This window comes from Triturus cristatus, chromosome 3_1 (genome assembly GCF_964204655.1).
Source record: "Triturus cristatus chromosome 3_1, aTriCri1.1, whole genome shotgun sequence".
Taxonomy (NCBI): Eukaryota; Metazoa; Chordata; class Amphibia; order Caudata; family Salamandridae; genus Triturus; species Triturus cristatus.
In genome coordinates this window covers 334,384,328-334,412,220 of record NC_140583.1, presented here as the reverse complement: position 1 = coordinate 334,412,220, position 27,893 = coordinate 334,384,328, and the positions used below count along the sequence as shown (strand labels likewise).

Sequence of the window (27,893 nt, the reverse complement as noted above, 5' to 3'; positions counted from 1 at the left end):
CAGGCTGCCATCTGACTTTACACCAGGTCAGAGCAGGTGTAGATTTCCTGGTGCTAACGCGCCTTATCGCCTGTTTTGTGTTTTTATCGCCAATGTGGCTGGTCGTTGAGAATGTTGTGGTGTGCTGTTTTTGCGGATTTTAGCACGGGAACGCCTAATCTGCATCTCATTAGCGATAGTTGCGCGGGTCCTCTGTGGCGATTTTTTTTGCGGCTGCTATCACGGGTAAACTGGTGCTGTGGGCTGTTAACACCAGCTTGTGAATGGGGCGATGGATTTATCGCAACTTTGGCTGTGATAAAGTGCTGTTGACTCAGCGATAGTTACTTGTGAATATGCCCCAAAGTGTACACAAAGTTGTACTGATTCTGTCACTGGGCTGTGTGCCAAAAATCCATTAGCTGAAAATCATAGTAGTCACTGTGCGAGACCAGTGAGCTAATTGCGAAATAAAGAGACAGGGAAATGTCAATCATAGACACGCTATTGATGTGAAAATGTCGCTTTAACAAACACTATCTAACTGCTGTGGCCAATTAAATCAGCTAAAATAAATCCATTTATTCAGGGTTTTGCTGGGTGAATTCATAAGACAAAATGACTTTGCTTTAACTTTCTCCACTTCAATGCAAAATGATTGAGAAATTAAAATTTCACAATTTTTTTCCATGTTGTCCTTTCTGTCTTTTCCCAAAAGTAGTCATATATCAGATAGTTTTGTGTGGACACGTATTAACTTTTTGTGAACACACATTTCAATGAAAGTCCAGGTAATTGGAAAATCCCACAGCCAATGACATTTAAAGATTTTGGAACAAAATATCATATCATATGCCAGTAACTGATATTGGATGTTTCCGATTCTTGATCTTAAAGTATCTATATCATCCATGCCAACATTTTAGAGCAGGCAAGTGGGAGATTTAAAAAACAGAAAATCGAAAACTGTTAATGAATCTGGTCTATTAGCCCTTCATCTTTCACAGCTTAGTAACATAGCAACAGTAACATAGCAAAAACAAAAATAGAGGGGCATATTTACGGCCACCTTGCGCCGCTGGAGCGTCACTTTTTACGATGCTCTCGCAGTGCAGATTAAAAAATAACATCTATGAGGCCTCGCAAAGCCACTATGCGTGGTTTGATTAGCCTCATATATATGGAGTAAGGCAAGACAGCTCAAATTGCTGTGTTGCCATACTCTGAGGTTGGGAAGCGTTCCATGGGCGTTGTGGTGGGTGTTCCCACGCAACACCCATGGATTTTAGCACTTCCCCATATTTACAAGACCATGTAAATCTGGGGAAGTTTCAAATCCCTACACCTCCCGAGGTGAGGCTACGGTTTCCAAGCATCCCAGATTTGCCAGGATGGTCCCGGTTTTTGACCAGCCATCCCAGAGATTTCAGGAAATTTAGCTCATGTTCCAGTTTTAAGAGCGGGTCGACTGAAAACTGCAGGAGGTCCTTTTTTATGTTTTACAAAGCAGTAATAGCAGCTGTTTCAAGAAAGAAATTTAATTAACAGGCAAGCTACTGGATTTAAAAATTGCATTTTATGTATGGTCTTACTGTCTGTTCTGTAATTCTCTAATGTCATTCTGTGCGCTTGCTTGAAGTAAAATTCTAGTCCTTCTTCTATTTTTTGTAAATTGTCCCGGTTTTTGGCTTTAAATTTCTGGTCACCCTTGGTGAGGCGTAACGAGGAGAAATAACTTAATTTCTTCTTGTTTTTCCTCTCTATGTGTGCTGCACACACATAGAATGAGAAAAATGCCTCTTAGGATTGCTTCCTGCACCAAAACAATCCTGCCAACAACACAGGCAGGCTTGCACCACGCATACATGCCAACATTTTAGGACAGGAAAGTGGGAGATTTAAAATAAAAAAATCGGGAGAATGAAAATTCCCCATTGACGTCTATTGTAGAAAATGTAATTTCAGGCAGGAGACAGCTAAAATAAATGCATTTTTGGCTTGAAAATCAGTAGTCTCCCGCCTGAATCGGGTCTATTGGCATGTATGACCACGGTGGAAGGGTGCATGTGATGGCGCCAGGCTGCTGAACCTGCTGCAGCAGCGCAGGTAAGGACCGGTATGCACCATATTGCATCAATATGATGCATTCTTGTCCTTTCACTGTGATGTAGGGCAAAGCAGCAAGCTGACTTGCAGCGCTGCCCTACTCAAAGCCCCATAAATAAGGGCCAGAGTTTTTGTATGTGCTATATGTATTGTAAAGCAGCAAAAACAACAGTTGATGGACAGAATGCAGAACAATGTCATACATTCTACCCAGTACAGAGATCTGGGCCTAAATCCATCGTTTTTTTGCTCACCATGCCATTCCAGTTTGAACCCAGCCATATGCAAATCAGTCTTGACCCTGTGCCTCATGGGAACAGTCCAGCCCGAACTGCCAAGCCAGGTCCTCCTGGACTGGAAACAAGCATCCTAGGGCCGGTTTCGGGGTTTCACCCCTCTTCAGCCAGGATAGCTTGAGTCTAGTTGCATGGAGAGCACGGGACCCACGTCTGGGCATACCCTTCCCAGTGTATTGTAAAGCTGGCCAAAAATAAAATGGCGAGGCTTGCCACACGATCTAATCTCCCCCTCCAAGGATGAATTACAAAGCGTTAACTTTGGTTGATACAGGGAATTTTTGGAAGGGCAGATGGAAGAGTACGTGACAGACATCGCAATTCCGCTTTTGCCTGATTTCCAGCAGATCATGATTCGGCAATCCGAATGAAATCGGTAGTCTCCCACCTGAATCAGGCGGGTTGGCTTGTATGCTATATGCCCATTTCCGTTGAAGGCACCCTTCCTATGAATAGAACATTGCCCCATTCCAACATGGCCGCCGCAAGTCTATAGCTACTGCTTGCGCAAGTCAGTTCCTGTTACTCTCTCAACAATAAAGTTTGTTGAAAAGCAAGCTCTCGACCTCGGAAGCGTTTATCCCGGAAGTGAGAAAGCCGGAGGAGCATCGGCTGTGCCACTGATCCTCTGTGTGTCTTGCCCCCCTTTCCCCTGTTTGTCTTCCCTGCTCCCTGTGACCCTTGTTGCCCGGTTTCCTGTGCTGCTACGTTGTCTTCGGCAGAATGTTCCTATCATTTGACTTTCTAGATGATGTGCGGCGCATGAACAAGCGGCAGGTGAGGAGAAAAGGGAAGCTAATACAGGGAAAGTTTAGAGCTAATGTTAGTCATTCTGTTCAGTAAATCACACGGACTTAACTCCCAAAGCAAACTAGGGCATGTGAATGCGGATCAGTAGTGTAGTGTCTTAAATTAACGAGATAAGTATTTTTCTCTATTATAAATAGTTCCCATTAGGTGGTTATGGGATATGTTTGACTATTCTAATGCTTTGAAGGTGTTTTTCTCGAGTGGGGTGTTCACATGTTGGGTGTAACTGTTATGCCGCAGAAAGCAGAGACCCTGCCATATCCCAGTAAGAGATGTCTGTTCAGGTACCTTTAGGAAAGGCATTTTAAGTCCTGTGTCTACCTTTTAGGCTGTGCCCACATCCCATACATTCTGACGCCCCATTAAAAGAACACGCAGGGATTTATATGACCATTTTGTGGTAGCCTACTTAGGTCCATTGCACTCTTGGTAGTGCTTGCTTCCGGAGATATTTAAGGAGTCGGATGATGGGGCACAGCGCTTCCCCCCCCCCCCCCCCCCCCCGCTAAAAAGTAGAGACAATAGTGCGTTCCAGTTAAATAAAAATGCAGATTACCCAATGAAGGGCCACGCATTCTATGGTTTCAGTGAAACGGTTATGTTAATAGTTTGCTTTGTGCTTTTAGTTCTGATTACTTATTGGTTTTTGGTTGTATGTTTATTCAAAGTTTTGAAAGGTGCACCAGATACTGTAACATCAGAGGGCCTCAGTCTGTATCCTAGTGTAGAGACGGGTCTTTGTAAAAACAAAAAAAAAACAGTTTGGAGCATCCGATCAGACAGGATTCATAAAAAAATTATAATCTGAGCATGTAGGTGCCGGAGTCCCGCGAAAACGAGTTGGCATGCGGCACGGCACATACATGGCTTTGTTCGTGTGGGGTGAAAAGAATTTCTGAGCCGTAGGCCCGCATTCGCACTAAGATATAGGCCCTCTGTTACATTTTCTGTTGCACTTTTCAAAACTTCGAATGGACATGGTGTTCATTGTAGCATTCGAGTTCTGGTGCATTTACTACTGGGGACACCATGCTTCCAAACTCATCCTCCTGTTCTGATTAAATTGTCTCAAAATAATATAGGAATGATACATGTAGACCATTCGTTATTCATGGTCTGAAACATGTTCTTGTTAATATGTTCCGAGGGTTTATTATTAAGATATGCAACTCCCTGATAGTTTAACTTCTTTATAGTGAATACTCTCAATCGATGAGGACATGCATCTTGAAGAGTTAGACAACCCCCAATCATAAACGGTTTTAGACGGGGCTTTAAGTGGGATGAACACACTGGAGGTGGGAGGGAAGGGGCTGTGGCTCAACGAGGCGTGCTCTATGTAATTAAGGGCGTGGCCTAACATGTAAATTTAAAAAATGTGCTTAGCACAGTATGCTGCCCTTCTGGTATGTTGTCTGCCTCTTTCTGTTAATGCATCCATTTACAAATGAACTGTCCTTACACCTAGATATATAAATAAATGGTTGTTAGTTGCATAACATAAGTGACAACAATTACTTTGTTGTATATAATATTGAAAATACTTCAAGTGTGAAATGAGACTGAGCAATAACTATTTGCGTAACACTTTTTGCCCTAAGTGGGATGGGTATGCCCAAACATGGGTCCCTTACTCACTGTGCCAATGGATTCAAGCTAGCCTGGCTAATGAGGTGTAATACCATGAAACCGTCCCAGGATGCTTGTTTCCTGTCCATCGAGGACCTTGCTTGGCAGTCCGCACTGGACTGTTCCCATGAGGAATAGGGTCAAGACTGATTTGCTTGTGGGACTCGTTGGCATTTACGGTAAGAGGGAACACAGGAGAAAAAGAAGTTTCAAGATATTCTACTTAGTAGACGGATTTAAGGGTGAGAACTATATTTAAACTATTCCAGGTGGGCTGACGTCCGGGCGTTTTGTTTTCAATAGATGGAACTTAACATGGTTCCGTGAGGTATATCGGAATCGGGAAGGATGCTGTATTTACAAAAGAACATGCATTGACGGGAGATTATACTGAAGCCCATAACCACAGGAATAACACTGTGATATATTGGTAAGATGTGAACATGTGACGTTTTCGGGGTTACGTATCAAGTATCAAATGGCTCTAAAACATGTTGTATTGAAAGGAAAATTAAAGATTCCCTTAATTTCATTTACAGATATAATCACTTAGGATAATAACTATATGACACATTTACCGTGAACCTTATGGTCTAGTTGGAGACATAAGGATAACGTTATTCTAATAGCAAGGTGAGAGCAATAAGAGATTTTTTTTCTACATACCTACTATACTACCACATATTGGTTGGTTAACAGACACAGTTTGGACATAGACCACAGGAATTAAATTGGGCACTTGGTGATTTGAATAGGTGGTGGCGGTGTTTATTTTCTTTTTCTGTGTGTTGTACAGTGTGAAGTTGTGGGATGTTTGACCCACAAAAGTGATGGAATGGTTTAATTTCGGTATTGGTGGCCTTTTTTCTGAATTGACATTCACCATATTATTGGTTTTAATTGCTTGATTTGAGCTTTTATTGTTTGTAGAATAAGTTGCTACAACCATGTTTTTATATGTAATTTGCAGCCTTGAGGAAGCCCAGGAGGGCGAAACGCGCATCGCACGTATTAAAAAAGTAACTATTATAAGGTGTGCTCTGGTGTCTTGGATGTATCAAGACTGATTTGCATATGGCTGGGTCTGAATTGGGGTGTCATGGCGAGCAAAAGAATGATGGTTTTAACCCAGGTCTCTTGACTGAAGATGAATGTATGATTCATTCAGCATTCTGTCCATCATTTGTTCGCATCAGAAATAACCATAACAAGTCTCTTTGAAGTTATATCAAACACCAGTGAAGGGTGGTTCTACTACTGAGAAATTGTTTTTTTTACTCTGAGGGTGAGGGCAAAAATGGAGAGCCCCATAGTAGACCTGTTTCGGCACCTGCTTTTCACAGCTGCCGGTGCTGAGCATCAACCGTATCCGTCCCACTTACAGCCCTGGTTCTAGAGCAACTCAGTGTGAGAGATCTGGAGGCACTCACTTTACCTCTTTGTAACAGAGTATCCTTCAGGTGCTACAGAGCATTATTTAGATTTGCCACATTATGATTGCCTTGTGGGAGCCAACACAAACATCTATAAACCCTGGGTGCAGTCATGAAATGTCTGTGTTGCTCACATGTTTTTGTAAGTTGGCTTCTCCATTTTTATTAGATGACCAACCTCTTAGGTCCTAAGCGCTCTCCTCTTTAAGGCTTCAGACTTAGAAGTATGTTTTCCACTTCCTCAATGGGAAGCAAGAAAAGTATCATTAGTTATTCAACTATTATGCATTTGGTAAAATCACTATTAGCTTGTTGAGAAAAGTAGAACGTTATTACTTAGTACCCCAGAATAACTAAAGCTGCACCTATTCTTGGCTGACTATTAGGCAGGGTAGTGCTGAATTAGTTTCTCCAAGAATAAGAACTCCAACTCATTTGAAACCAGTGTGCACTGTGAAACAGTATGGTGCAGTCCTACGTAATTGGGTCTGTGTAGGATTGCTAAGTTTACTTGGTAGTTAAACTATTGTCCTATCATCAAAGATGAACAGGCTAAAACAAAAATGAGCTTTTTTCATAAAGGTAAAAGGCGTTTCTTGAAAAATCCAGAAGTCTTAAACGTGTAATCATGTTTGGGCTTGACAATGTATGTCCTGACAACAGATAGTATATTTGTTGACTTTGGAAAAGAGCTTCATAAAGTTATTGTGGGCAAAGCTTTGTAATGTCTATTTGTAGGTTATATGCGAACATTCAACTCAGACGTATGGCAAAAAAAGTAACCCAAAAGTGCTTTAGTAATTTGTAGTGCTGAGAGGAAATTTGGCTTGGTGTTACAGATTTTGATGAACCATATAATTTCTACTCTCAACAAAAAAAACCCAAAGTCTTTGTTTTTAAAATTAGGCAACTCCTCATTGACTGTGCTCCCACAAAATTCATTTGTATTTTATTTTCTGAGCAGAAGAAAGCCACATTAGAAGAGAACCACAGGCCTTGCCATAGGCAGATCTTGACAGAAAACTCTCTGAGAAAAGTCTGGCTTATGATCAAAGTTCAAGCTTCCCAAATTCTTGGTTGCTATAATAATCACTACAAGTATACACTGTAGTCAGAATCTGTAGCTAAGCTTCTTGAAGCATGGTAAAGGAGGACCCTGTAAGGGTACGACAGTGAAGGGGTAGATCCCAACTAAGGATGAGAGAGGCAGAGAAAGTTGTCCGTTATTTTAAGAATAACTCTCTTGGAGGACCAACTAAACCTGTCAAGTCTACAGATTCATGACCACTGGATCCTAAGAGCTCACATAAAAAAATCCTCCAGAAGGCACTGGACCACCTGGAATGGATTACAGTTCCAAGGATTGCAGCCCATACCAGCACACCACTATTGAAATGAAGAGCTGTGTTGATTTGTAGGCTTTTAACACAAGTTTCACAGGACGCTTAAACTACTGAAACTGGGTTTTGTAGTCCATCTCTGAAACGTTGAACTCTAACAGTCAGCTGGAGTGAGTGCAAATTAAGGGTCTCATTTATCATAAGACGGAGTGTGACAATACAAATTCCTGAAACACTATTATGTGGGGGGTGGGTGTCAGTCCTAACTGTGCTGGTCACCAGGTGGAGTACCACGGCGAAGTGCTCTTCTCTAAGATCACTATATCGGTCTTGTCGGTAATTAGCTTTAGATAGTTGGTCTTCATCCAGTGAGCAATATCACTGATTTGAAAAACGGAGGGTAATAGCAATCCCTCAACAGGGATAAACCGCACTTAAAGTAGATGATATAAGTCAATATTGACAATAATCGTTAGCGCTTAGACAATTGTAGAAAATGGGGTGCTGTGTAAACTGATGGCTCTGATTACCCAACAGTGCCAATAGCGGGTCCAGAAACCTGCATATACAAATGAGTTATTCAGTAATGGCACTCCCTAGTACAGTTACATTTGGCGCTTTTCACCCAAAATACACATAATGAATGATTGCATTCTCAAAGTGTCCACTATCGATGTAAATTCGTCTTCTTTATTCTTTATAGTGAATTTCCCACCAAATAATAGAAATCGAGCCAAAACGTGTTTCGTCTGTACCACAATACGTATTCAGACTTTTTCAAGGCAATTGCGCAGTTCCAGAGCGAGTCACAATGATCAAATAATGATCCATCCCAGATTTCACGAAAGTCTGGAATAGAAGAACAACGTCACTTACGGAACGTCCAAATAAGAGTCAATTAATTTAGACGAGAAACTTCTAGACCAAATATATAGAGCAACAAGCGATGGCCGATAGTGTCTTCGGTCCTTCAATAGTTATAAAAGAGCAAATATCCAAACGAGTCGAGTGTCAGGTGCGCGTCATATCTTTCAAGGAAGTAAAGGAGATCACAAAGTCAAAATGTGGAATCGCATAGTGGCCAGCCCAACCGTGATTAAGCCGGCTCCCTGGTAGCGGTCCTAGCTCCACACAAAAACTGTGCGCCCAACAAACTCCTTGGGCGCACTGTTTTAGCCAGATATGGTAGCAGGGAGATCTGTCTGCAATTGGTGAGCATTGAAGGGTCCCCGTAGTCTTAATTTGATTCAGATTTACTTATGTTCCACCTGGCCACCCTACTGGGGAATCCCAGTGCTGTCAAGCATCTGAGCACTAGTTGATCTTCATCAACAAAAGCCAGATTTTTCATACTTTCCTAAACACACCTTTTTCCTCCTTCATGCTCATCCTAAGAGGTAAATTCTGTCACAAGAAATTAAATGGACCGACCTCCACTCCTAGCTTTCCAAATTATAGGTAGTTCGGCTAACTTTAGGGAAGATTACCTCAATGATCTCCTGAGCACATCCAGATGTATCAAAGGAAACAAAAAATGCAAGCTTTTTTTAATGGGATCCTCCGTGGACGATACATAACGATTTTAATTGAATTCTGCATTTGACTGGAAGCCAGTGAAAGGCAGCCAAGCCAGGTACCGGTTGATATCTCGTTAATTTAAGTAAAAGCCTCACCTCTCTATTCTGGATAATCTGAGGTCTATTCAACACATACACTGGGCCTCCCAGATAGAGGGAATTTCCACACTCTAGTCAGGGCAGTATCAGAGGCTGCACAACAATCTTGTGGGAAGACAGTAGGAGCAGGTCTAAGATCTTTCTTAGTATCCCCATGATACCAAAACATGTGGAGGCCGTTTTACAGACTTGAGTCTCAAATGTGAGCTTTTAATACACCCAGATTTTCGGTGGTTGGTTTAGTCTGGGGCCAATTCCTTATGGATCCCGGGGAGCAAACCGATGTCCAACAGTTCAGACTCTTGCCGACCACCAGCACCTCAGTTTTATCACCATCGAGTGACGAGTTGCCTCATAAATCTACTTTTCCTGTAACAAAACCCACTTGTCCTTTTGGTACCATGTAGTGCGTCTACAAATTATGGCAGCAATTTCATTATAAAAGAGCACTGATAATAGTCTCTCTGATTGTGCCAGAGCTCATATCATAGTAGGGTTTGAATGCTAGCATTTCCCTCATTTTGCCCCCATTCTGCAGATCTACATACTGGGGATGGAGGTAGCGGTAAGCAATAGTTCCCCATAGTTGTATTGCCCTTTTGAGTCTGTGCAAACCTACTAACTTGCATGTTTTATGGGTTTTCATCAGCTCGTCTCTAATATTATCCCATACAGAGAAAGGTTGGAAGTTTACTGCTAACATGGGCAGAAGTAAAACTTGTTCCCGGGTTGGGGGAGGGGGGGGGGTGTTTGGTGGGAATGTGGTGTGAACTTGTTACTGCTCAACGGATTTTCACATTAGCAAATGCACAGATGCATATTTGTTCGTGCTAACATACAGTTCACAAATATTTTCTCGGAATGTGATCTCCTGACTTATTTCTGTAAATTCTTGAGAATTCACGAAAGCCTTAAATCGACATAAATGCATTGGGGCAATTTTGTGACTTTCTTTCTTTGAGAATTGTCCCCTATTTTCATCTGGCGCTAATCAAGACATGTGTTTTTATTAAAATTTTAGCTCTCACTCTCTGTCTACTGGCTTGCTTCATTGTGAATGACAGCCTTCTGCTCTTTTTCACGGAGTATATCGGTACGCAAAGTAGTTTTGTTCAATGGCAGGAACTACTGTGGCTGTGTGGTTTTTTTAAACCAACAATATTTTAGCTTTTGCCAATGTTTGTTATAATAAGGGCCAGGCAGCTCCCACAGCAGTAAAGTTTTACAAAAATGGTGTCAAAACGAGGCACGCATCAACAAAATCAAGAGGCTGACCACCAGTGGCATGCCTATTTGCCTTGCCAATGGTTGTTTATTTTTATTTCCTAAAATTTTGTTGAAATTGGTTACTCTGATTTTCCATGACGAATATTCTTGGGAAATATTAGTATGCATCAACACATTTTACTAAATGATTCTTCAAAGAAATGGTATCTAAAATGTCACTATAGTTTAGCAAGACTTGCTTTTCCTAGTTGCATTTTTTATGAACATTTTATTTTGAAAGCAAAGAATCATTAATCTTGCCTTCAAGTATTTGCATATTTTTGCTTCAAATCAGAGAGCATCCTGGAAGCATTATACGTAGCCTCGTATTGTTAATCTTTGCAAACATGTGTACACATTTTTATACTGGAACCACTGTCGGTGCAGGCTTAACTTAGATTTCCGTACAGCGCTCACTCTAATAATAAAGGCTTTGTATTAACCATAAATACAAGTTGGAACAACATTAACATATGTACACAAATATTACTTTCACTGCAGACCTTGCCTGCCCCAGGTCCATCATGTGGTGCTGTAATCAGGCAGCTAAAGGGTTTTTGCAGCAGGGGGTTGGGCCTATTTGTTCCAAGAATAAAATAAACATGAAAATATGTTGTCCTTGACGCCAAACAATGTTTTATGAACAAAAGATTTTTGGTAGTAGTATTTCCCTTTCAGGAAAACGGAACCGCACAATCATTGGTTATTTCTTGTCAATTTTTTGAGTGTGACAGTAATATATTTCTTTTTTTTTTTTTTATTTGTATCTTTATCCGGGTGCTTTTCTGTTCTTTCTAGCACCTACTACCAAAAGGTGCCAAACGCCACAACCCAAGGGTATAATATATAGAAATCAAGCAGATACCACGAGGGCTGAGGGTCATAATTTTTCCATCTTTTGAAGACTTGGACGCGGATCTCTTAGGTGACTGGGAGAACTTAATATCCTCTTCGGGGGTGATGGATATATTAACATGCAGAAAGAAAGAGGTCAAAACTTTTGGAAGAGATTGATATCATTGAAGGGGAATTTCGAGCCTTGAATCTCAAAGAAGCTACAGAAAAGAATTATGGAATTTTGAAAGAGGTGCTTAGTGCACATCAGAATTACACAAAGGATAAGAAAATTCAAAAACTCAAACGTGATGAGAACGACTATAGAAGTGGTAGGATATATACTTTTGCGAAGAGATTTGATGAGTATAAACCGAGAGGGAAAATGGAGAAATCTAGTGAAGCCAAACAGACAGTTTCTATATCAGTAAGTGAGTCTGATTTGTCGAGTATAGCAAGTGCAACAAGTGACAATAGAAGTGAGATTCTTGTGAACGATGTGGAGAATTGCAATCTAGGAGTAGGATCGTCCTCTTTTTTATTTTTTTTATTTTTTTTTTTAGACGAGTTGAAACGCTACAGAAAAGGGAACGGAGTTGCTTTTCAAATGAAGGACTCTGGTGGAAAAGAACAAGAAGAGGGGGGAAAACAGAAAACAATCAAAACAAAAGAGTGCTCAGGTCAGCATCACGCTCACAGAGGAACTGAGTGTTGGAGTGAATAACATGTTTGAGTCCAATTGTACAATGTGCCCCACTTATATGACTGAGAATGTTTCTATTGTTAAAGTATCTCAACATGATTTATCAAATGCTGAGATTTCTGTGCTACAAAAGGGATTGAGTTTTTGTCCAGTTTCCAAACCAAATTTTGCTCAAATACATGTGGATCTTTTCAAGTATGTTCGCAAACTGAAATTAAAGAGATTTTTTGATGACAATCACAAACCGTGTCAGATACAACTCTATACTGTAACTACAAGTGATAAGACAATTAAGGATATACATGATCTACAGATGTTATTGTCAATTGATGAGAGCATGGGAATTGCCCCAAGTGTAACAGAGATCTTACAAGACCTAGAGATTAATATGGATCTGAATCTGGACAGTGGACTCAAGACCAAGTCCAGGTTCACTCCTATATTACCTATGGGCAATATGATTGTTTTTACAGAGCAGTTACAGAAGATCTATATAGACTGGAAGATAAGAGTCAGAAAAAACAGAAAGGTTTTAAGGACAATCTAAATCAAAAAGAAAGAGCTGCGCTGGGGAAACTCGTAGGATACACAGATATAGCAATAAAAGAAGCAGACAAGGGGGTAACATTGTCTTGATGGACTTGGAAATGTACACCAAGGAGATAGACACACAACTGACTGAGGGTGAAATCTATATTAAAGTTTCAGATAATCCAATGAGAGAGTTAACGACACTTATTGAAAGAACTTTAGGTTTTTACCTCCACTCTGGCCTATTATCAGATATGGAGTACAGATACATGCTGAATTTAACACCATGAGCAGCATGTATATACATTCTGCCGAAGATGCATAAGAATCTGACGACACCACCTGGGAGACCAATTATCTCAGGAATAGGTGCACCTACAGAAAAAAATCTCTGAATATATAGATATCTATCTAAAACCGATAGTACGTGGGTTACCATCCTTTATAGAAGATACCAAGAACTTATTAAATAAACTGGAAGATCTATCTTGGTATGATGATTTTATTCTGGTCACACTAGAACTTTGTGCTCTTTATACTTGTATTCCACAATCAAGGGGTATGGAGGCATTAACATACATTCTGTCGAAACGCAACGCTCTATGAGCATACCCAAATGATTTTAGAGCTTACTCGTTTGGCCTTGGATAACAACTTTCTCAGCATAATGGAGGATGGTATAGACAGACATCCGGGGTGGCAATGGGAGCGAAATTTTCACCATCGTTCGCTAATATTTACATAGGTTTTTTTAAGGAATTTCATGTATGGAAAGAGTGGCCCCATACTTTGACGGGTTCGATCATCTATTTGGGATGCTTTATAGATGATATTTTCATGATATGGGGGGGGGGCAATGAGAGCTCCCTAACTGACTTCATTAAGTATGTAAACACAAATGACTATAACTTTACTTTTACTCAAAATAGTGATAAACATCAAATAGATTTCTTGGACATAACCTTGTATTTCCAAGATAACTATTTGGAGAGTAAAATGTATCTGAAACCAACAGCCTGTAATTCGCTATTGTATGCCCAAAGTACACATCCTGCTACACAATTGAGAGGCATACCATACGGCGAAATGACAAGACTGAGAAGAAACTGTAGTATTGACTTGATATTTCAGGAAGAACTTATAAAGATGAGAAATCGTTTTCTCATCCGGGGATATGACAATCAGACTTTAGACACAGCACAGAACAAGATCAAGAACGTCAAACGTACAGATCTTCTGAAGACAAACAAAAAAGAGGGAAAAATAAAGATTGGATTGCACTAATAACATCATATAATACACAGACATGACATTTACAAAATATTGCACAAACATTGGCACTTGCTTAAATTGCATTCCAGTTAAAAAAAAATATATTCCTGTGAAACCACGAATAATTCACAATAGGGGTAGGACGCTCAAAAACATCCTTAGTCCCTCGATACCTAAAAACAGTATAGTGGGGCAAACCAAGAATTGGTTACAGAGAAAGTCGGCGGGCTTTTACAAATGCACAATGTGCAATATATCCCAATTTGCCATGGACAAATTAAAAAACTTCAGTTATAACACAGGACAAATTCATCAAATTAGTCAGTTCATGAATTGCAATACTAAATACACTGTATACTGTATTATTTGCCAATGTGGCTTAATCTACATTGGAAGTACAATTCGTCCTTTAAAAGAGCATGTTCAGGAACACATTAGGGCAATTAAAAATAACAATAGTAACTATCCCTTAGCTGCCCACTACAACAGTGTACATCAATCCTCAGAAATACTCCACATCAAGTTTCATGGAATAGCTGTAGTAGAGGCAGACCCACGCGAAGGGAATCGCACATTGGCCCTACGGAAACTGGAATCTAGGTGGCTAATTAAATTGAGGGCTGTTGATCATGGAATAAATATTGACCGGGAACTGCATGTATTCCTACAAGACTGAATTTTCAAGAAATTCTTATTGAGTTTAATGTTTGAGCGTATTCATTGATAATCAGTAATAAAGGATAAAGCATATGTAATGAATATCTTATGGAAGAACATCTTGTCTATGCTTTAGAAACTAATGTTAAAAATTTAAGATCAACCTATATCCGTATAACTTTAGACTCAACAAAATCTGTATATGCGAATTAGTATGAAGAAAAGCAGTTTTTTATGAAATACACTCTTTTTTAAAACGAATAGAATGATTTCAACTACTCTATCTCTTTGCAATTCATCCTTTTTTACTAGTTTCCCTCATGTGAAAGGCTCACACAAGAGAAATAGAAAAAAAATAAGGGAGTATGTTTTTAGTGTTATGTTGATAATAAATAAAATTAGCTAAGGATATAGTTTTGGACTAACAAGTGAAAAGATTAAAAAATTTGTGTGAACCCCCCCCCCCCCCCACCCCCCCATTTCGAATGGCTGATGGAAACATGCCACTATAGTATATTAGCGTAAGACAGGTTCTGTGGACATCGCGCCCGACCAATTCAAATAGTTAAGGTCAATTGAGAAAGAAATATTTCAGTAATAATATTGGTCATCTGATAAGTAATTAGGCTTAGAAAACTTAGGATGTAATATAATATGATACTATAACGAAATAAACACATCCAAAATGGCGTGTGTTTTTAGTCACTAGGGGCCTTATGTAGGTAGCCCAACATTTACCACTTCATAAATACCGAATTTTACCGATTCGGTATTTATGAAGTGGTAAATGCTATGTAGGTAATCAGTCGGTAAAAATTACCGAATCTGAATTGGTCGGTAATTTAGAATCGGTATTTACCGATTCGGTAAAGGTAACTGGCTTCCCATTGATTCCTATGGGCCAGGAGGCCCATAGGAATCAATGGGAAGCCAGTTACCATTACCGAATCGGTAAATACCGATTCGGTAATGGGGGGAGCACAATCAAGGGTGGCAGGGTGTCACAGTGACACCCTGTTGCACCCCTGATTCCTGCATGTGTGCACATGTGGCACACATACATGCCCTAAGGACATGTATGTCTGCCACATTGCACACTTCTAAGTGCCAAAAAATGCTTTTTCTAAGCCATTCGTCATTTACCACCAACTTTTAGTTGGTGGTAAATAACGAATCCACACAACACCCACACACTCTCCCTACATCTCATTTCAGGATCCGGTATTTACCAAATCGGTAAAATTACCGAATCGGTAATTTTACCGATTCGGTAAATTACCGAATCCTGAAATGTCCCCCCTACATACCAAAAGCCTGAATACCGGTCGGTAACAGGACCTTTACCGAAAATCGGCCGTTACCGACTGGTATTAGGCTACCTACATATGGCCCTAGATGAGGAAACGTACCTAATATTCTGATTATTGGTCACATTACATGTCAAGTGACTGAATACGCACACTGCGTGTGGTTTCATTTATGTAGATGCGGGAGATTTAAGCGACGCTATAACGAAATAAACACATCCAAAATGGCGTGTGTTTTTTGCCATTAGGTAAGGAAATCAGCTTCCCAATGTATGGTCACATGGCATGTCACGTGACTGAAGACGCACATCACGTACAGTCCTTTTCACGTAAATGCGGCAGATTCAAGCGTCTGCTCATATACAGAATAATGAGCACGTAACAGAACACGGACGCTGTTGATTACATTTTCGGTAAGCTTTTCAATATTTGGAACGTGCGGTTTGATGCTTATGGCGAGTTTTGGCTGGGACGAACTCTGGTCGAGTTAAAGAAAATATTCCAATATACATTTCCTTTCTTTGTAGAATGATACTTATCAAGGTTGACTAAATTGCGGGTCGGAGCTTAAATTTGACTCTTCAAATATATTTTCAAGGTGAGATTTGTCTGCTAATAGCAGGCTATGCTTAAGTGGTAATGATGATATCAGTATAACGGGTTTACTGACCTGATTTACAACAAAGAATTTTTAATATTATGAAATAATATTAGATGTGCGAGTTGTCCAAGGTGTGTTTCCATATGGATGTAATTGCTATCGCGCTATGTTTAAAATCACGTTAGAGGCTTTTTGAAGTCTCTTGTCTCCTTGACTTATACACATTTATATATACATAAATAGTGGAATTAGGTACGAGGTTGGGATGTTCACTTAGAACAAATAAACTAATAAGAAAAACTCATAGGAGGTTGTAGTTAATTGAAGAAGAAGAATATTATTTGACAATAAAAAAAACATGCAAGACATTGTAGGTCCGATTGCGCTCTGATTTTTGACTTTTCTTTTATCATATAGATTCGTGAGGAATACTCTGGCTATAATGTGAGCAAATTTTCACAATTGCCCAAGGGGATATTGTTTGGTCAGATAACAGTTCGCTTTATTGGTAGGTGAGCTACCGTTTATTCACTGCGAATTTTGGGCACTTTTTTGACATCGGGTGAAAGTTTAGAAAACTATAAGGTCAATATAGAGTGAGTCCTATGAGTGGATCTCTTCTTCATGACAAACTTTGGGTGTCTACTTATTCTTCTAGTATTCTTATGTGGTGTTTCTTTCGGGCTTTTTTCTTACGCACTGAAATATTGTCGGGTTCTTTGGTCTCTTTCTTCAATCTTTATCATTTGTAGGGACAAAAAATGAATATGTCCTTGTCTGTTTAGATTTTGAGGATGCATATAATTTTAATATTTATATGACTGTGGAGGACATTTGTTTTCTTCCTTTCTTAAATGTGATTTGAAATGGTCAATGAAACAAAAGAATTGTACCATGTAAAATGCATTGAGCTATGTTTAGGTGGTATGTGTTAGATGATTTTTCAGACTTTTCTCCTTTGAACATATTTCATAAATTTGGCATAACAAATGAAGTATATATATCTTGAATTACAGCCTTGACAAAGTCTAAGGCAGAGGTCTTCAAACTTTTTTGCTCAGAGCCCCCCCCTAAGCAAAATATTTCGAAGTCGGGCCCCCCTCCAAAACATTATGGCAAGGATTGGGGGAGTAGGAGGGAAATGGGTGTGTATAGGGGGTGGGGCTTATGAGCTGATTTCAGGAGTACTTTTTCTATAGCTTATAAACCTCACTAAATATTAGACTTCTAAAACAGCAAAAGCATCAAACAAAAACATGTATTATCCCAAACATACTTACCCCCATAATTGGGGTGTTGTGAGCCCCTTCCACTTTTGGACCCCAATGCAACTACACCTGCTGCAATTCTCATAACTGCAGTCCTGAGTAGCAGGATATCTCCTTTGCATCTTTTACCTCTTCCCCACCTTGGCGGATCATCACCTCGGCCCTAATGCTAGGAAGAAAAATGTTCTGCCATGTCCCTTTTTTAAAGGTTAAATGTCATAATTGTGATGCAGTGGGCCCCTCAAACCCCTGAGCCCCAGTCCTGCTTAATGTGCTTCCCTAATGATAACCATCAGTGGCCACTTACGCACCTGGCAGCAGTACCAGCTTCACTAATGAATGGCCTTTTTAAAAAGAAGTTAAAAAAGAAACCACTTATATTGTCCCCTTCTTTCGGGTATCTCTCTGAAGAAGCGGTCTCTGGCCATTTGTAAACATAAAAATGAGTTCCCATACAGTGCTCCCTATTCTGGGCCTTCTCTTTGACAATATCAATGAATCTTAATCCTTTCCTCTGTCTCCTAGACTATTACTGTGAGGCTCCAGTAGTCGAGAGGATAGGGTTCGCATCTGAATGCAACCCTGCTGGCCTTCTACCTGCCACCCCATGGGCTCAGCTTTCACACAAAAAACAGCTCCAGAATGGTTAATATTGACTTTGAGGTGCCTCTGCCTGAAAGCGAAGGGTGTGGTGGTAGTGCAGAAAGTTGAAAAAGAAACCAGCCATTAATTGATTGAGTCACTTAAAGCAGGGCCACTGGAATTATGAGTTTCTGCAGCAGTATCATTTTTGCACTTAATTATGAGTTTACCGCATTTGCTACATAATCCATAATCTACAGATTCCAACAAAAAAAAATTGATTTTAGCTTAAACGGAACAAAAGTTACTTAAAATGAGGCAAAGTGTTCGGAGCAGTGGCAGGCCCGTTGCAAAGATTGACTGGCAATCTTGTAGTTGCTTACGGCTGTATTTGGGTGAGATGAAATATTTCCCTTGAAAGCGTTACCATGAGTTAAAATAACAAAATAATGAAGTAATGCTAACCACAAAATGTGCAGCATAATTAACCTTTTTTTGTTGCATTATTTAGTCAACCCTGCAGCATAATGTGGTCCTCTCCTACTGAATTATTCCAGCGGCTCTGCTTAAAGCTTCATGGCGGCAAAGATTTATTCTTTTTGAGATGTAATGTAGGGGTGTTAGCTGAGATTTGGAATTGTGGAGGCACTTACAAAAATGTCTGCATTAGATACAGTTTTATTACTTATTACTAAAAAGTATATTATGTACCTCAATCACTGCATCATTTAGCTGCAGCAGCAGCCTAGTTTAGACTATTTAAATGCTATTTTAAAATATTAATTGTGAAGATATATACTGTTTTTGAAAAAAAGGTGATGTTTTTTATAAAAGTGTTTTTGGATTCTCCAGACATGCTCAGAGCTACAGCATGCGTGTCTTCAGCTTTTCTTTCGTCCATGGCATTCTGTGGGCCATCCAGGTTCCAGGATCCTTGACAGTTTGGTTCTATAAAGCATTTGAACTGCAGTAGGCCTCGCATTGCTGAAAGTTTCAGCTATTGACGTTGCATTATTATTTCCAACGCCAATAGCGCCAACATTCAATAATGTGAGACCTATTGCATTGCAAATGCTTGTCACTTATGTGTAGGGCATGTAATTGATCAGAGGAGTAAGTGTGTCTCTCTCCCCGGCCGGATGGGCAAAGATGGGCTTTCCTTTGGCACGCCTGCTGCACGCATCCGCTGCTCATCTGCTCACCGGCGACCATTAAATAGGGTTGAACAAGAAAACCGCTAGAGCGCCAACGAAGATGGCACCTCACACTGGCCCAGCTATGACATCAGAGTATGTGACACCGCTACCAGCAACGTTGGCGACACCTCTTGATGCGGTGCCGGTCACCCTCTCCAAAGGCAAGGCAATGCCGGACAGCGCCTGGTACGGTTACACTGGTGCCGTCCGGCTCCGACACCTTCCCTCATCCTTCTCAACAGTCACTTGCTGTTTTTCCTACAGTTGAACAGGATTTTGGAGATAAAGGAAAGGAGCTAGGGTTTATGAACCCCATGGACGAGATTGTTTAGCCTCTTCTAAAGAGTAGCTGGCTGACAGAACGGTGTGTGGCTAGTGGCCTTAAGTCCTTGCCATCTTCACCACTCTTTTCCCATTCCCAGCCTTGCTACAGAGGTGAGCTCCTCCCTCCCTGAGGTGTTGAAGAGAGCAGCATTGGTCCTTGACCAACAGCTCTCTTTGATACAGGTGCTTCAGCAGGGTCAAACAGGAGTAGAGCCTGTGCTCCCCTGCAGTGAAACGCTGTATGACATATTATTAGGGGCCTGTGCTAAGCCTGCTATGGGGGCCCATGTGGACTGACCCATTGACAACGGCCCTGGGACCCGGCCTGTCTCTTCTGGCACCCAACCCCAAGATGTTTTGTGGTGCCAGCCGCTTGGGCCTCCTCTGACCCCAGCATCCTCCCAAACGTTCTTCCAGACAGGAAGTCCAGGCGGCTGGACACTTGTGGAAGAAGCATCTTCTCAGCCAGCTCAACCTTGTGGTCTGTAAACAGTGCTTGTGTTCTGGGACGTTTTTCCCATGCATCGTGGTATTCGGTGGCGTGCCTGTGTCCGTCGCTTTCAGAGGAAAACCAGAGCACACTCACCCAGACACTCCAGGATGGGCGGGAGGCAGCTAAATTCAAAATAAGATGAGGCATGGATACCGCATATTTAGTGGGTCGGGCCATGGCTCATTTGGTGCCAACTCACTGTCATGTCTGGCGACACTATGGCTTTTCGGAAGCTGTCCAAACCACCCTGGAGAACATGCCCTTCAATGGTGCCCAATTGTTCGGCCAATTCTGCATTACATTACTCTAGGGACAGTCGAGGTTGACCTGACTCTTAACTGTGTCTATTCCTGTACTGGCTTCCTAGTTCCCCAATTACTCAAGTTGAAAAAAAGGGACACATTTTTTTTTTCTTCTTCTTACAGATGGGCGCATACCGGTGTGGAATTTTCTACTCCCGGTTCTGAGCGGGCTTCAGATCCCCTCCACTGCAAACCCCGGTTTCATAGTACCCTTCCACCTTATGGTGGCACTCGTGCAGTGTTCCTGCCTTGTGCAGGTAGTATTATTTCTTGCGGCCTGTCGATGACCGCTTTTGGCTCCCGCTCTCTGGGAGGGATTTTCTTTGTAAACCCTAAATGGGTTTACCACCTGATGGCACAGGGTTTTTTCTTCTCTGAAGATGGGCTACATGCCTAAAAGATTGATACCTGTATGGTGTGTTCCCTGCTCTATGTGTAGCATCTTCTTTATGCATTATAGGCATTACTGAATACCTTTGTGGTATTTAGAGCGTCCCTCATAGGGAGCTTTTCGTTACAAATACCAGGACTCACTGCTTTGCACTTGAGCCTAATTACGGTGACTATCCAGTTTCTCCTTGCTTCACTTTATGGAGTGTTACTTATGCTTCTCGCCATGGGGCTATCCTGCTTCTCCTGAGAGGCTATTACTTTCCGGAACAATGGGACAAGTGGTAACACCTTTCTCCATCAGTGCATCCTTGCACTTTAGCAAACTACTCTTTTTATAACTCAGTATGATGGGCTGTTACCGCTGGTCTCTCTGGCACCACACCACTCTGGGTTCAAATTCATTCTTGTTTTCCCTTTGGAAGGGGATTTTTCTTTCACCCTCTTATCCTGATGGTCTTCCTTGTTGTGGCATCTTGCCTACATTTCCAGTCTATGCAGGTCATGTTTCTCAACACTCTTCTCTTGTGCTGCTGGTATTGTCATTATACTGACTCTTCACCCTAAGCCCATCTGTGATACTTATCGTTTAGAGGCAAGGTTGTTTGTTTTTGCTGACACCGGCACCTTTGATGCAAGTACTCATGCACCACCCTGGACATCTAGATGTTTAAAAAAAAAAATGTGTTTTTCTTGAAGTGCCGCCATATAGTCCTTTTTAGGTTGAGCCTAAGCAGCATGCATGCGCTTTCTCTTAACATTCTGTATCTACTCTGTGGGCTTTTAGGACACCCATCACTTTCATTCGTTCCTTGGTCTGCCTTTCAAAATTCCTTTGGTTTCTTTGTTAATTACTTTATAGTTGTACCACCTTTTGGCTGTTTTCTTCCCGCCCTTGAGACCGACTCTGTTAAATGGATCAGTTCACTTCTGGTTTTTGGTTAGTTTCCACTCACTTTTTTTTCTTATTTCTCGGCTCACTGTGCTGTCTCCTCACCACCTCCAGCCTGTCACTGCTTACAATTCAGTTAATATTCTCGTGGTGTGCTGTGTCGCTCCGCCCCCCTCCCCCAGCCCCCACCTCCCGCCCATGGTTCTATTATTGTTATGTTCGTGCTGTGATTAACATTTTTTTTAAATTCACTTTAACAGATACAGAGGGTGGGGGGTTAACTGTGCAGCCTTAAGGAAGACTTCCGTTCCCACCGCTGAAACTGTTTTCGCGTCACTCGAACTGTGCGGAGCAGCACCAGTTCCTGATCGGTATCTATGCTACAATCTCCCATTTTGTTTGTGTGGGGTAAGAGCCTATGTTGGGGGAACCATAGACTTTAGGATTGGAGGACCTTCCCCATTTGACTCATTTGCAGGGCCAAGAGTAGGGGAGGGAGAGGAGAAAAGTGCTCCATTTAAAGTGCAGGCTGCGCTGAAACGTCGCAGACAGGCACACGTGGAGCTGCCGATTGTGCGAGCAAGTAGATCCATGCCCTAATGCAGGGGGTGTTTTTGTTTTAATTCACTCACCACTGGAGCAAGTTTGTAACACTCTGAATCTATGGCATGTAAATCGGGGAACTGTTGAGGTTTCAGTATTTGTTTCAAGCCCCTGTACATGTTTATCTCTCTCTCACTTTTTCTATCGACCCAAAATAACCGACTTTCCAACGCAAATCTCTAATTCGGAAATGGAAAGTTGCCTTTTTGTATATTTATTGCTGTTTGATCATTTAGATACATGTATCATGTCTCATTCCGCGTCTGCCAAGTGGTCTCTTTCCATACGTGATATCTCCTGCAAGACCTGGCTAGGAGCTTTTTATCGTCTCGGGACACGTTTGAACAACATGCGTTGGCATGGGCACTTAGAAGCTATGAATTTGTTTCTAAATATTGTAAGCTGTCACATGCCATGTGTAAGTAGCCTGCCGAGACCTGTGTTTTTTTTATTTGTATGCTGGAATTATGGTTTATATTGAAGAGGTCATCAAACTACAAGTAATTAAAAAAAACAGGCCTAGATGAACTGCCTACACTTTATTGCTGCCTACTTGCCCTGATTCATGAGTACAGTTAAACGGGCTAGTAGTAACACCGGGTGGTGAACATCACCTGGCTTGGAACTCCAAAGCTCTCCTTGTACAGTTTCTGTGAACTCTCAGGTATCTGAAAGTAACAGTTAGTTATGGATTCCTTACCTTAGAATTACCTCCAGGCGTCAGACTGGATCCGGAATGTTTTTCGTCAGCAGTTCCCCTGCTCGTTGGAAGGTGGCGTCGGTTGACTGTTCGTTTGTTGTTGTAGTTGCCGGGATGACGTTGCGGTAGCTACATAGACGCTGCCCTCGCCGCTTATGTCAGTTATTTCTTTTTTCGTGCTAGCAAGCACAGATCCGGAGGGAACGGTACCTCTAGTCACTTTTTGACTGAACTTTTTGTCGACTTTGTTGTTTTTTGAGTCCATCGACACCTGGTGCACGAGGGATGCCCAGCTTTAAGGCTTGCGGTTCCTATAACCGACTGACTGCCCGACCATGGCCCGAAGTCTTTATGGGAGCTGTCCCGAAAGCGACTCGAGGCCTGGGAGTCGGCTCCGTGTTGCTCGAGGTCCCGATCGCGTAGGAGGTCGAGGGACCGGTCGCGGAGCCATCACCATTTTTCTTCTAAGTCTTCGCACTCGGGATCAGGTAAGTTGAAGCACTAAAAGAAGTCGAAGGAGCATTATCGCTCTTAGACACCTCCACGTCCGTCAGCCAACACGACTAGGTATGCAGTTGGTGCCCCTCTCGCCGCTCTGCGTGTAGAGCCCGTAGGGTCGACTTCGGGTTCCCCACCCTCCTTCCCAGGACCGACCCCTGCCAAGCTTTGTCAGTTTTACGAAGCAATGCACGCCATCTTTGGGCAGCCCTACTCTGCCGGCATGCCTTCGGGCCGCGCAGTCCCAGCTGGGGGCCCTTGTTCATTGGGCACCAGCGGCTTCGGCGCCGCAGGGTGCCCTTGGATCCAGGCCCGATCTGGATTGGTGCTGGTCGACCATGTTACACCTCCCCGACGCCGATTCCACCAGCGTCGGCTGTGTCCCCAGCCGACGTCGACTCCAGCTCGAGGTAGACACTGAGTCGGACCGGCCTCGACCGATGCCGGATCAGACGCCGATTGGTATTTTTGTGCCCCTGTTCTTTGAGACCAGATTGGCAGCCAGAGGATGGTGAGGAGGACTGGGAGGGGTCTAGGGACCCTTTCACGGACCAGTTGGTGTATGAACAGGACCGGAGAGAGGAACTGGGGGACGCCATTGGTTTCGATACCTCACCAGACCTTGGCATGAGGTGCTTCAACTGGCAGCGACGTTTTCAGACCCCCTGCTGCCGTTTAGTGAAGCCCTTACAGACATCCTTTTGGGCACCTGGTCCAGGCCTAACATAGGGGCTCCTTTTGGACAGGTGATTGGCCGACTCCACCGCCCGGCCCGAGCGACCTGACTTTCCTCTCCCAACACCACACCCCTGAGAGCTTGGTAGTCCAAGCCTCCACTTCCAAGAGCGCATTCCCTACCGCTCCCCCGGACCAAGAATCCAAAAAGCTGGATTATCTTGGAAAGAGGATGTTTTCTTCCTCCAGCTTGGGACTGCGGTCGGTAAATACCGCATGTCTACTGGGCCATTACATCATTACACCTACTCCGTGTGGGACACCGTTGCGCAAGTGCTGCCTCAGTGCCCGGAGGAGGCCCGGGCCGTACTCTTGGGCGGTTGCTGAAGGGAGAGGCGCAGCAAAGTTTACCATCCGCTGTGGGCTGGATACCGCCGACTCACTGGGCAGGACGATTTCCTCGTCAGTAGCCCTTCGACATTACGCCTGGTTGAGGTCGACTGGTTTTTCCGGGGATGTCCAATCCACTCTTCTGGACATGCCCTTTGATGGCCGTCTCCTTTTCGGCGACAAGGCAGACAACATGCTGGAGCGCTTTAAGGGGTCTCGGGCTACGGCCAGGTCCTTGGGCCTCTCCACCTCCAGCCCTGTGCAGTCTGTCTTTCGTGCCTATGGAAGGGATGCCCCACCACGTCCCGCCCAGAGCCACAGGCTGGCGCAATCTGTTAAGCCTCTGTATAGCCGGGGACGTGAGAACCAGCGCCGTGGTTCTGGGGCCAGCGGGCAGGCCAGTCCACCAAAGCCCCCTCTGCTGCAGGCACCGAACGCTTGTGGGCGGCAGGATTCCCCATCACCTTCCCCACTGTCGTACCTTCACGTCGGACAGGAGGATTTTGCAGATACTCCCTCCCCTTCGAGACTACCCCTCCATCCATGCCACCTCCGTAACATTGCATGTCACAGGATCATATGGTCCTTCTCCAACAGGAAGTTTCGGCACTGTTGGCCAAGGGAGCCATTGACCGTGTTCCTGTCCCAGAAGTAGGTCGTGGTTGTTACTCCCACTACTTTCTGGTGCTCAAGAAGGACCAAGGGCTGCGTCCTAGCTTGGATCTCGAGAATGTCAACCGCTTCCTCCCGAAGGAGAAGTTCAAAATGTTGACACTCGCTCAGCTCTTGTCTGCCCTCTACGCTAGATGGTGGCGTTGGACTTGCAGGACACTTACTTTCAGATCCCCGTCCTGCCGGCCCACCGGCGTTACCTCCGGTTCACGGTAGGCCGGAGCACTTTCAGTTTACCGTGCTCCCCTTTGGTCATACCAGCGCCTGTCGGGATTTCACAAAAGTGATGGCGGTGGTCACAGGTCATCTGCGCAGATCAGGGGTTCCAGTCTTTCCCTATCTTGACGACTGGCTATTGAAGGCGGGCTCGCCCCAGGCTGTCATCTCCCACCTCCAGACTACGGCCCACCTCCTGCATTCCCTGGGGTTTTCCATCAACGTGCCGAAGTCACACCTGACCCCCGATCAGAAGCTCCTCTTCATCGGAGCGGTTCTGGACACAACTGTTTCAGGTTTATCCTCCCGAACAGCGAGTCCGGGATATTCAGGCTATGAGTCCGATCTTTCAGCCTCTATCCCGGGTTTTGGTCAGGATGACCCTCAGGCTGCTGGGTCTGATGGCCTCCTGCATCCTGCTGGTGGACCATGCAAGATGGCATATGGGGGCTCTACAGTATCACCTGAAGTTCCAGTGGGTATAACGTTAGCGGAATCTGTCCAATTGCGTCCTGATCTCAGAGGACACTGCACACCAATTGCAGTGGTGGCTAACGAACCAGGATTGGGTCGAAGGCAGATCCCTCTCCCTTCCTCAACCAGCGTTCACAGTGGTGACCGATGCATCACTTCTGGGATGGAGCGGCCACATCGAGAAGGGGGAGATCAGAGGCCTCTGGTCTCCGGTGCAGTCCGGGCTCCACATCAACCTTCTGGAGCTTCGGGCGATTTGTCTTGCACTCTGGGGAACAGTAGTGCAGGTGTTCACGGACAACACCACCGCCATATGGTACTGCAACAAACAATCTGGGGTGGGGTTGTGGACCCTATGTCAGGAGACCCTCCACCTCTGGACATGGCTGGTACATCAGGGCATATCCATGGTGGTTCAACACCTGGCAAGTTCCCTGAACGCCAGGGCAGACTAACTCAGCCGTAGGTGCATGATGGATCACGAATGACATCTTCACTCGTAGGTGGTAAAAGGTCTCTTTCAGCAATGGGGAGAGCCTTGGTTAGATCTATTAGCCACCAAAGAGACCGTGCAATGTCTGCAGTTCTGCACATTGGAATTTCCAAGCCGGCACTCGCTAGGCGACACTTCATCGCGAATGGAGTTGCAGTCTTCTATACGCCTTTCCGCCGTATACCACTTCTGCCTGTGCTGAAGAAGATCAAGCACAACCGGGCCCAAGTCATTCTTGTGGCTCCGGATTGAGCACGAAGAGTCTGGTATCCCGAGCTGCTCAACATGGCCATCGATCCTCTGATTCGACTGCCTCTTCGGGAGGATCTTCTGTCGCAGCAGCATGGGCGGTCCTCTAACCGAACCTGTCCAGCCTCCACCTCCTTGCGTGGAGGTTGTGCGGCGGCAGTTGACGTCATTTGACCTGCCTCCCGAAGTCTGCGATGTTGTATTGTCAGCCAGGCGTCCCTCCACTAGGACAGTTTACGCCTGCCGATGGAAAGTATGGAATTAATTTGTGGCATGGTGCACAGCAGAGGCTGTGGATCCCCTTTCCGAGCCTTTTTCTGAGGTTCTCTTGTTCCTCCTTTCTTTGGCCCAGCAGGGCTCTGCTCTGGGCACTCTAAAGGGCTACCTCTCTGCCATTTCAGCCTTCCTTCGGCTTCTTGAGCAGCCTTCTCTTTTCAAGTCCCCTGTTGTAAATAGATTCCTGAAGGGCATTACTCCTCTTTTTCCTCCTGTTCCCTTCGTAATGCCCCAGTGGGACTTGAACTTGGTTCTTACCTATCTTATATGCGCTCCCTTTGAGCCGCTACATAACTGTCCTCCCGGCCTTCGCACTTTGAAAAACTGTCTTTCTGGTGGCCATCACCTCTGCACGCAGGGTGAGTGAGCTGCAAGCTGTATCTTCAAATCCTCCATTTCTGGCTGTCAATTCGGACAAGGTCATCTTAAGAACTAGACCTTCCTTTCTTCCCAAGGTAGTTACTACTTTCCACATTGGCCAAACCATCACTTTGCCCACCTTCTTTCCGGGTCTGCATCCTTCAAAAGAGGAAGAGAGGCTCCACCGTCTGGATCCAAATCGTGCACTTTTCTTCTACATGGATCGCACAAAACAATACCGGGCGGACGACCAGCTCTTTGGTAACGTGGGCGCTAAGAAAGGTCAGGCCGTGCACAAACAGACCATCTCCAGGTGGGCCGTTCTGTGCATCAAAGCTTGCTATACTTTGGCAAAGAAGGAGCCTCCAGTGGGACTGCGCGCCCATATCACCAGGGCGAC

The 27,893-nt window shown here is 43.6% G+C and overlaps 1 protein-coding gene and 1 long non-coding RNA gene across 2 annotated transcripts in view; both read left to right on the top strand.

The window, feature by feature from the left end:
• Positions 1–27,893, top strand: part of SEC11A (SEC11 homolog A, signal peptidase complex subunit) — a 436,958-nt gene that overhangs the window by 256,470 nt on the left and 152,595 nt on the right. The gene's annotated exons all lie outside the window — the stretch shown is intronic.
• Positions 2,961–16,246, top strand: LOC146860211 (uncharacterized). The gene is made up of 4 exons (XR_014978802.1): positions 2,961–3,158; positions 5,124–5,250; positions 5,360–5,453; positions 16,088–16,246. It is a non-coding gene; the product is annotated as an uncharacterized LOC146860211 (long non-coding RNA).